This window comes from Nicotiana sylvestris, chromosome 10 (assembly GCF_000393655.2).
Source record: "Nicotiana sylvestris chromosome 10, ASM39365v2, whole genome shotgun sequence".
Taxonomy (NCBI): Eukaryota; Viridiplantae; Streptophyta; class Magnoliopsida; order Solanales; family Solanaceae; genus Nicotiana; species Nicotiana sylvestris.
Genome location: NC_091066.1, coordinates 171685623 through 171697730, shown reverse-complemented (window position 1 = coordinate 171697730; position 12108 = coordinate 171685623).

Genomic DNA, 12108 nt, shown 5'->3' with positions numbered 1-12108 from the left:
AAGGTTATAGGTTTATATAGTTAGTGAGGGGTTGATTCCTAGCCGTTGGATGGGGTACGATGAAGGGTCAAGATCTCTTGGCTGGTGGGGGACGGTGTCGTTTCATCCTAAAGGGGTTTGGGTCGGTCCGGGTGGAACGGGTCGGGTTCATCAGTGGGTTATGGGGAAGTGATCTTGGCCGTTGATCAATCTGAGATCAACGGCCCAGATCAGACCAGGTTAAAACGGTGTCGTTTGGAAGTTCTGGGTATCAGCTGGTGTGGACCGGGTTACACAGGGGTTTCGGGTTTGAGTTTTGGGCCTCGAATTTAAAATGAAAATAAGCCCAACTAATTTTCAACCCAATTCTGCACTCTCTTTTATTATTTTTTTCTTTTATTTTAAAACAAAACCTAAGTAAATCAAATTAAAATTGAATAAACACTTAATACAATAATTTGCACATATATGTTAAAATATTTAAAGCATGTAAAATCAAACAAAACAACAATCACGGACAAGGATGCATATTTATGATTTTTCTATTTAATAACCGGATTACGGTTCAAACAGCACATGACACACACATTTTTTTATTTTTTTTTTATTTTGTTTCAATAATGGACAAAAATCGTAGATAATTAACAAAATGCCACGTAAAATCCAAAAATTGTACAGCAGGACCATTTGTTATTATTTTTTTATTTCTTTTGGAGCGATTGTCGCGTAAGACAAAAATCACGTGCTCACATTAATTATGTTTGACTAAGATTTACCTTCTATATCTTTGATAATTAGTTTAACAAAAGGGTTCAGTACTTTTTTGGTCAAACAATTTGGCGTCGTCCGTGGGGATTTCTTAGCCAAATCTTTTACTTTCCTTTAGATCTAGAACCGGCGGAACGTCACTACCAGGCTATCATAGCCTCACCATCTCGACACGAACATCCACTCGAAAGAGCGGTAGTAAGCCTTCGAGACAATCGTACCAATCTAGGTCAGGCTGCTACATAAAATAGAAGTTATAACTAATTTCTATGCAAAACCTACGTCTCGCCTGTAACGATAGGTTTGACATGACGTATGCACGAGATCACGATCATCTAGCATGACCACAGCCCCATTTGACGTATTTACCTTATATATTGACCCGTATTCCCACCCCTTGGGAGGGGACGACAACTTGCTGTGCAGTCTTTTGAAAGAATGGGCACATCCTGCCCTATTTTCACATTTCCCCACACACAGGATGGTCCATGAACGAAGTGTTGGCCAAGTAAAGGTGATGTTTTGAAGACTGACAAAAGAACTCAGACATGGACCGGGTCCATCTTGTGAAGCACAGTCATGATCAACCCAAACATGTGAGATGCACGTGAAGGAGATAACTTATCAAAAGTAATATCTCCTAATCTGATCGAAAAGGTTGCATATTGGATAAGGAGAGAAAGACTCCTTAGACGAAGAGAACACAGTTTAGGAAGAGGATAGTGTTACAGTATGAGATCAACTAGAACTTTTCTACCATAGAAGAGTAGCATCTGTATCCCAGTCAATCTATAATTACTAACCCATTAAATATCAATGTTGTTCTCTTTTACAGGTAATGCACATAAGCAGAAGTTAAACGTAAATTGAGAGCAAAAGAGCAAGGCGATTTTGCAAGCAATTTATGTGTGATTCAAGCGTGCAATCCTGAAGCTACTTGAACAGGATAGAAGAACCAGTTCCAAGTGTCTATCTTTTATTCTAGTTCAATTGTAGTAGGTGATTTTATATTGTACCTTTCAACTTTTATAGAAGCAATTGTATTAGATACCTAGAGTGTTTAAGTTAGAGAAAACTTGAATTTGTCGTAACAGTTGAGGCTATGTGCCACAACTAGATTAGAGTTAATCCTAGGTTAACAAAAGAGTTTTTGTAAATGCAGTTTTTGGCTCAGTGATTTTAGTAGAAGTTTGGGAAAATCCTACTAACTAGTAGGTCGTAGTTTTTTCACCTTTTGAGCCAGGTGTTTTTCATGTAAAAATCTCTGTGTTCTTTATTTTCTTTAATTATTATTCCGCAAACAATAGTAGTTGGAACACATAGAAGAACTAGGTCCTTCTATAATCTAGTTAAGCGAAAATTGGGTACCACACAAATCACCCCCCTTTGTGTGGTATAGAAGTATAAAACATCACGAAGTATGACATGTTTTCCTAGTTGTTGGTGCAAATCGGACGAGATCGGAACGGGACTCGATTTACACATCAGCGAGTAAGGTGGGCCTCAACCCGTGAGAAGCTTAGATATTGTTAACGACGGAGCCGAACATGGCCGCCAAATCTAAAACCACCATTCGAGAACCAGGCGGAGCAAACAACACTACAATGTCACTTTTTCTTTCACTGACTTGTTGGGTCGAGGTAATAGAAAATTTTATTTTGGTTTATCTTCACTCTTTTGTTGGTTCAAACAGGAATGCAAGCACTCGCATGGTTTCAAGCGAGGAACCAACACCTCCAAAACACCCCAGAGATGGTTCTGTAACATACTGCCCCACAAGTAATGACCGAGCAAAACCCCCCTAAACCGCAGTATATCACGAGTAATAGAAATGGCTCGATACAGAACAACTATCAAAAAAAAAATCTCCAATGAAAGCGAAGTTAAGCAAACTGGAACTCACCTAGGAAGCGCACATTATTCTCCAATAAAAGCAAAGTTAAGCAAACTGGGACTCACCTAGGGAATGCCTGGTATTCTCTAGTGAAAATAAGCCGGGCACATCAGGGATCATCCCGATGCGCGCATAAACAGTACGGCGACACATAAAAGTTCTCCAAAAAAATGTACATAACAATGACATAACGGGTTAACATTTCAGCCTTAGCTCGAAATAATACCCCTACGGCCAACGACCATCGCCAAAAGAAAAATTCGACCTCGCTCGAATTATAGTGGGTTAACATTTCGACCTTAGCTCAAAATAACACTCATACTGCCAATGACCATCGCCAGAAGAAGAATTCGACCTCGCTCGAATTATAACGATTAACATTTCGGCATTAGCTCGAAATAACACCCCTACGGCCAATGGCAATCGCCAGAAGAAGAATTTGACCTCGCTTGAATTATAGCGGGTTAACATTTCGACCTTAGCTCAAAATAACACCCTTATGACCAACGACCATCGCCAGAAGAAGAATTCGACCTCGCTCGAATTATACCGGGTTAACATTTCGACCTTAGCTCGAAATAACACCCCTACGACCAACGACCATCGCCAAAAGAAGAATTCGACCTCGCTCGAATTATAGCGGGTTAACATTTAGACCTTAGATCGAAATAACAATCCTACAGCCAACGGCCATCGCCAGAAGAAGAATTCGACCTCGTTCGAACTATAGCGGGTTAACATTTTGACCTTAGCTCGAAATAACACCCTTACAGCCAACAACCATCGCTAGAAGAAGAATCTAACCTCACTCGAATTATAACGGGTTAACATTTTGACCTTAGCTCGAAATAACACCCCTACGGCGAACGACCATTGCCAAAAGAAGAATTCGACTTAGCTCGAATTATAACGGGTTAACATTTCGACCTCGCTCGAAATGACACCCCTATGGCCAACGGTCATCACCAAAAGAAAAATTCAACCTCGCTCGAATCGCAACAGGTTACTGTTTCGATCTTACTCGAAATAACACCCTTATAGCCACTGGCCATCGTCGAATCGAATAGGTTACTATTTCGATCCTACTGAAAAATAACACCTTTATGGCCATCGACATTTGTCAAAACAAGTAGGTTACAATTCAACCTCGTTTGGAACAACACCTTTACAGTCACCGGCCACAGTCAAATAAAAGGAAAAAGTTTGAAATCGTTCAAATATATGTCAGAAATCGACTTCGCCCAAAATGACGACTCCAAAATTCGAACTCATTCAAATATAAGTCAAAAATTGACTTCGCCCAAAACGGCGACTCCAAATTCGAACTCGTTCAAATAAAGTCAGAAATAGGCCTCACTCCAGTGGGCGATTCCAAGTTCGACCCCCTCAAGCACACATGAAAAAATTGACTCCGCCTAAGTCGGCAAGTCTGAACTTAATCCCACTCGAATGTTCAAGTCAAAAATGACTTCGACCAAAAGGGCGAATCCGAATTCAACCTCATTTGAATCAAGGATGATACCGCCTATAGCGACAAATCAGAAGTCAACTTCGTCCGAACTTGCGAGTTTGAAGCGATGTCATTCGGACTCACGCGACGGGACCCTACTCGATCCGGTCAAGGTCGGATTCCCAAATTGAAAAATCTGGGACTCGTCACATAAAAAATCCGAAGGTCTACACCAAAACAAAAAGATATGTAACAAGCAAGGGGAAGGGAAAGAAAATCAAAGGATATACAAAGGCGAAACAACTATTTTATTTATATATATGTGTGCAACAGCCGCACCTTACAAAAGGCCAAAACGGGCCCCAAAAAAAGACGAAAATGAACAAGAAAAAAGAGTACTAAAGCAGCAATAACTTTTCACTCGGCGTCATCACTGTCGTTCTCCCCATCATTGTCTTCAAGAAACTCCTCCTCAATATCAGCGTCCTTGACGGCCTCTGGTGTTGCAAGGTCGTAGCCGCAATTGACACGAGCCTCGTGTGCCTTCGCTCGGGCTTCTTCAAAAGCAGCCTCAAAAACATTGCCCGCCTCCCACAAACCCTTGTATATGTATCGTTGGGCCTCGGTATGGACCCAAAGCTCATGTAAGTGACGAGGAGCGACGGCAGAGGCAGATTTATTTTGAGCCAATAACTGCCTCCACTCAGCCTCGAGTGCTACAACCCGGTCCCCTAGGCTCGAAGCCTCCTAATCAATCTCGCCGATGCGCTCTTCAAGCTTTGCTTCCCTTAACGTGCGCCATAATGAGGCATAATAGGTATCCATGATACCACGAATCGATGCAACGACTCAACTCCGAACTGACGTAACGGTCCGATGATACCATTGCACCGTCATGTCGCCACCTCGACTTAAGAACCTCGTTCAACGCATAATGTTCAGATTTCTCCTAACTTTTGAGTCAACAGAATCCACCCGTTGAGCTCGCCAAGAGGCGACCCCGACAAATGGAGAGACTAACTGTATGAGCCAAAAACTGATCATAGGATAGTTGTTCTTAAAAGGAACGATAAGGGGTCGATCAAACCGTAATCATGCCTACGGGGCGTGATAGCAAAAGAACACCTCGGTCATTGTCGGGGTCAAACCGTCGGAAAGCTTATATCACAGAGCAAGCGTAATGTTTGGGCAGATGGCCAAAAATACAGTCATAAGAAAGTACGGCGGTCAAAGACCAATGGATTAAAGGGAAAATTGTTAATATATATATGGGGAGCTGAGCCCAGGTAGAGGGGGGGAGGGGGTTTGGGCAGTCATGACTATGGAATCAACAAGGGGAATCTCTTGGTCATCAACAGTTCCCTATCTTCTCCTTCTTTACTTCCACGATTATGATGCAAACCTGTCATAAATATAAGCCTATCATCCTCATTTGATGTACGATAATTATCTTAAGAAATATTACACGTTCTTGTTCTTCTTTGATTTTTGTACTCAATATATTTGGATCTAGAGTTAATTATGTTTGGCTAAGATTTACCTTCTATATCTCTGATAATTAGTTTAACAAAAGGGTTCAATACTTTTTTGGTCAAACACATACAACCATGGGATAGATGGTGGGCACACAACGTGCCCAAAAACTCAGCAACGACTCCAACAATCTCACTGTTCTAATTAGTGATTAGTATTCAAAGAACAATATAGAGCAGCCAGCCGCTTTGGCAAGTGGAAAACAAAGAGAAGTGAATTAACAAGTTGACTGACATTACAATACCTCCTGCTGAAGATCTGTATGACATTTAATTCTTGGCTCTAAAGTTCTTGCTTTTCTCTTCTCCTCAAACATATCAACGACTAAATATGACTATGTGAGATTTAAGTCACCTTAATTTTCCATAGTAATCTCATGGAAAATGTTAAGATATGGTAATCAGAGCAAGTTGAACCAAAAGTTTTATCTGACATAAATGGTCGTTATTAAAGGAAAGAAATAGAGAAAAAAGAATGCCCGCATATTCTAGACATTGGCTCATCTCAATCTCACTATGATGGGTTGTTTCATACCCCTACACAAGTTTTTCGACAATGGCATGGCTTATTGCCCCTTGACACTGGGCTTGGCTGGACGGGATGCAATCGGTGGCAAAAGTAGAATTTTCAACTAAAGAAACTCAAAAAATAAAAATAAAAAAGTAATTAAACACGCAAAGAAGTCAAGATGATTAATATATATATATATGCAAAGATTGATTTTTATATATACAATATAATTTTTGTAACGAAGAAGGTTCGAATGAATTTCCCTTTCGCCCCTATAGCTCCGTCTATGGATGCAACATGCAAACACTAGGCCTACATGAGTATAAGGTCGAGTTAAGCAACTTGATTGCTCACGAGCGAATTTTGTAATGAAGAATTGACAACTTGTTTAATGGAATTTTCTATGAAGTTGGCAGCCCTATCCAAATTGCCTCGGATAAAGTTCTTTATTTGATGTCCCAACTTATAACAAGTTTACCAAGTTTGTGGATATATCAAAAGAAAAAAATTAAGACTAATCAACGTTGCATGCAGATGCAGCCAACTTTTTGCTACAATTTTTTTACTATAAAGTAGGATAATGTGAGAGAAAATAATGAAGGAATTCAATGATTATTTTGCCTCCTTTTCGAGAAAAATTGCTACTTTTCATTATAGCAAGAGATAAGATTCATTTGTTTGACCTTTGATTTATGCTTTGTCAATTTTGTGCTCCCTTGTTGAGAAAGCGACTCCGTTCAACTGTCCATTTCCACTTGCCATTTTAGGTGCTAGTAAGTAAATGCAGTAGCGAAGATAGGAATTTTTGTAAGGGTATTCAAATTTGAAGGAAGTGAAAAAAATTTACGACAACGAGTGTTCAATATATGTTAAACAACTCTAAAACCTAATATTTTATCTATATACACGGTGCAATTTTTTCGACGGAGGATGATTAATTGACCATCCTTCGGATAATATACCTTCGCCCCTAAGTAAATGTCGCTAAAAGTCTTTATCGACAATAATTGAAATATTTACCGACAGAGACGAAGCCACAATCAATAATAGGTTCAATTGAATCTCAAAAATTTTATTGAGCAAATAGGATAAAATATTTTTGGTGCTAGTAAGTAAATGATAATTTAGATGAAAGAACTGACTAGATTTATTAATATGGACAGAAATCATGTGATGGAATTAGGAGTTTTAGATTCATTTGTCATTAGAATGTTTAATATCCAATGAGCACTGATACTTAAAGGAACTGATCCTTTGTCAATTGTCAGTAACAATTGCTAGTCATGAATTAATTAGCCTTGCTAGTGAAATTCCTGAGATGGACCAACAATGTTTCTAGTTCTACTCAATCCCCCTTGTATATCAGCTAAGTTTTCAAATTTACCCTGATATTTGATATTTTTCCAGATTGTACCTCCAAAGTGCAGAAATAGAACAGATTGCCAGTGTTAATCACAATGATATTTGAGAAGAATAGAATTTTTTTCCTAATTGATATCTTTATTTTATTTTAGTGAGCCGAGTGATATTTAAAGCTATTCATGATCGATAAGCGTGGGATTTTGACTACTTATCGGCACCTTTTTGCTTTTGTTTTAGTCCAAAGTATTGATTTATGTTCCCGAAACTAATGAAAGTGTGCAAACTAAGCAATGTTGGAAGTTTGGGCCCCCATGATGAAATCCGACTCAAAAAGGAGTATTTTGAATCACAAGGCAAGAAAATGGCAGAACTTAAGAAGTGTGGTCCGCAGAAGAAAGTGCGGACCGTAGAATTCTATCTGCGGCCGCAGATCAAGTGAGAGCGCAACAGAGTTTTGGCCAATGTGCGGTCCGCACATGAATTGTGCGACCGCAGAATAAGGTTTGCACTGATAAATGATTCAAAGTTCAGAAAGTGTGCAAATAACCAAGACCTGAACCTTGCCTGAAGTGCGGACCGTACAAGAATTGTGTGGCCGCAGAAGATGCTTTGCAGCCGCAGACCAGAATTGTGCGGCTGCAGAATCCAAGACCTTACCAGCTGAAGAAATTTACAGACCGCACATGGAATTGTGCGACCAAAAAACCTCCCCGAGGGTATTTTGTCACCGAATTTTTGGGCTATATAATTGACGAGTTTCACATTTTTAGTTCAAGTTTTGAAGTTTGAGCCGCTGTAGCTGCTACAATTTGCCATTTTAAGAAATTTTGTGACTATTTTAGTGTTTAAACATTATATTTTATCATTTTAATCTTAGATTATGAGTTTAATTAATATTTCTTCTTGTATTTTTTCATTTTTCACTATGAGTAGCTAGGTTCTTACTAAAGTTGTAACCCAACCTTATGGGTGCTTAAGTTAATGCTTGTTTATGATTGAGTATTGATTATTTAGCCTAGTTTATTCGTTAATTTAGAATTAATGATTACAAATATTGATTCATGCTTTTTTAACTTGTTTTTTACTTGAGAAATAGGAACTTAGTCGAGGATAACTTGGTTAACAAGGAATTGGGCTAATTAAGAGGTTGATTAGTCTAATTAAAGGGTTCAAACTAGAGATAGTGAGAACCCAACTTGAGCACATATCAACTATTTAGTTTGATACTCATTTGGTCTTGAGAAAGCCACATTGGGCAAAATCACTCTATAACCGAGAGGAATTGAGTAGGTAGCATAGAGTTGCGAGCTATAATACACCCCAATCAACAAAATAAGTATTAACATATTCAACCCATTAGGCGAACACCTAGGTTAAGGTCACATCCCTAGGCTTTTAAACTATTTGGAAAAGCGCCAAAAACAATCATTAGCTTTTTAGTTTCTTCTTTTACCTTATAATTGTTAGAGTAAAAGTAGAATTAGAAATCAAAAGCAAGTGTTTGGAAGTGCAATTTAGTTGTTCCATTTGCTTTTGTCAATTGAATATCCCTAACACCCATTGTAGCTCCCTGTGGAAATCGATCCCCACTTTTGTTGGATACTATTCTTCCAACGACCGTTTTCATTCACTATTGAGTGCGACTTAGACGTGGATCAATGATGCTCACTCAAATTTACACTATCGGCATGAATCCAAGCGATCGGTCCCGAATTTTCTAAAATTTTGCGGGCCTATATCAAAAATGACTTAATGAATAATAGTCATTGCTTCACCATGACCGTTCCTCATTTTTTGACATTTTAGGGCCATAAAATAGGAATTCATGACGATTCCCGGATTTTAGTGTGGTATAGTCCATGTCATCTGCATGAATTAGGGCAACCGACTCCGAATCTTCTAAAATTTTGCGGCCCCATAAAAAATAAGCTAATGAACAATATTCATCATTTAGCCTATGATCATTCCTCATTTTTGGCATTTTAGAGAGATAAAACTGGAATTCAAATCGATTCCCAAATTTTCGTGTGCTATAGTTCACGTCAGCTGTATGAATTCGGGCGACCGACCATGAATCTCCTAAAATTTTGCGGGCTCATAAAATAATTGAATGAACAATCATTATCACTTTGCCAAGACCATTTCTAATTTTTGGCGTTTTAGTGTCATAAAATAGGAATTCAGGATGATTTTCATTTTCATGTGCTAGTCCATGCCATCTCCATGAATTTGGAAGACCGGCTCTGAATCTCCTAAAATTTTACGGCCCATAAAAATTTGACTTAATAAATAATAGTCATCGCTTCGTCATGCCCGTTCCTCATTTTTTGGCATTTTAGGGCCATAATCAAGAATTCATGACAATTCCCAGATTTTCATGTATTATACTCCACTCCATCGGCAGGAATTCGGGCGACAGGCTCCGAATCTCCTAAAATTTTGCAGGCCCATAAAAAAGACCTAATGAAAAATATTCATGGCTTCGCCATGACCATTCCTCATTTTTTTGATATTTTAGGGCTATAAAACAGGAATTCAGGACGATTCCCAGATTTTCGTATGTTATAATCCACGCCATCAGCACGAAATCAGGCGACCGACTCTGAATCTCCTGAAATTTTGCGGGCCCATAAAAATGGTCTAATGAACAATAATCATCTCTTTTCCATGACCATTCCTCATTTTTTGGTATTTTAGGACCATAAAATAGGAATTCAGAACGATTCCCAGATTTTTGTGTGCTATAGTCCACGGCAAGTGCATGAATTCAGATGACCGACACATAATCTCCTAAAATTTTGTGGTCCTATAAAAAGCGATGTAGTGAATAATAGTCATAATTTCGTTATGATTGTTCCTTGTTTCTCTGCGTTATAGGGCCATAAAAAGGAATTCAGAACGATTCCCAGATTTTTGTATGCTATAATCCACGTCATCTGAATGAATTCGGGTAGCCGGCTTAGAATCTCCTAAGATTTTGCGGGTATATAAAAAACGACCTAATAAACAATAGTCATCACTTCGCGATGACCTTTCCTCATTTTTTTGACATTTTAGGGCTATAAAATAGAAATTCATGACGATACACAGATTTTCCTGTGCTATAATCCACACCATCTGCATGAATTTAGGTAACCGGCTCTGAATCCCCAAAAAATTTACGGGTAAAAAATGACCTAATGAACAATAGTCATCGTTTCGCCATGACTATTCCTCGTGTTTTGGCATTTTAGTTCAATAACACATGAATTTAGGACGATTATGAGATTTTCAAGTGCTATAGTCCATGCCATCTGCATATATTCGGGCACCCGACCCCGAATTTGCTACAAATTTGCGGGCTCATGAAACCTAATGAATAATAGTCACTGCTTCGCCATAGTTGTTCCTAATTTTTTGGTGTTTTAGGGCCATAAAACAGAAATTCAGGATGATTCTAGATTCTGGTGTGATGTAGTCCACGCCATCTGTATGAATTTGGGAAACTGTCTCCGAATCTCCTAATATTTTGCAGACCCATAAAAATGACCTATCGAACAATAGTCACTACCGTTCATCATTTTTGGTATTTTAGGTACATAAAACAGGAATTCAATATGATTCCTAGATTTTCGTGTACTAAACTCCATGTCATCTCCATGAATTCGGGAAAAATCGACCCCGAATCTCCTAAAACTTTGCGGGTCCATAAAAAACGATCTAATGAACAATAGTCATCGTTTCGCAAAACCGTTCCTTATTTTTTGGTATTTTAGGGCCATAAAATAGAAATTCAAGACGATTCCTAGATTTTCATGTGCTATAGTCCATGTCATCTCCATGAATTCGGGCGACCAACCCATAAAAAATGAACTAATGAATAATAGTCACCGCTTCGCCATGACTGTTTCTCATCTTTTAGCATTTCAGGGCCATAAAACAGAAAATCAGGATAATTTCTAGATTTTTGTTTGTTATAGCCCACGTCTGCATGCATTCGGGCGACCAGCTTTGAATATCCTAAAATTTTGTGGGACCATAAAAAATAACCTAGTGAACAATAATTATTGTTTCTCCATGACCGTTCTCATTTAAGGCCATAATAGGAATTTAGAATGATTCCCAGACTTTTTTTTGCTATAGACCACGCCATCTCAATGAATTCAAGCGATCGGCTACGTCATTTTTTGGAGAGAAAAGCAAGTTGGGCCAACTTGTGATCCTTTCCGCCAATCTATCTTGTGATCCTTTGGGCCAACTTGCTTTTCTTTCCTATGGCATTTGGGCATTTTTGAGGGGCTGAAATACCAAAGCAGCTTGAAAATATGCCCATTCTATCTGGTTTTCTGAGACGGAACGCAACAGAGTGACCCATTCAGCGACCCCTTCTGGCAGGCTAAACCCGTCGACCCTTGTGGAAAACTCTTCTATACAAGTCTTTTGTGACGACTCATATTTCAGAAACTGAGGGCGATGACATAGGTGTTCTATCATCCACATTTGCAGTAGTACATTGCAACCCTCAAAGAAACCTCCTCCGGTTTTGCAAACAGTGAGAGCGCAGAAGATGTCTGCTATTATCATTGGTGCCAGAGTGTTGTTGTCTTGCTTGAGCAAAGTGCTGACGACCCCA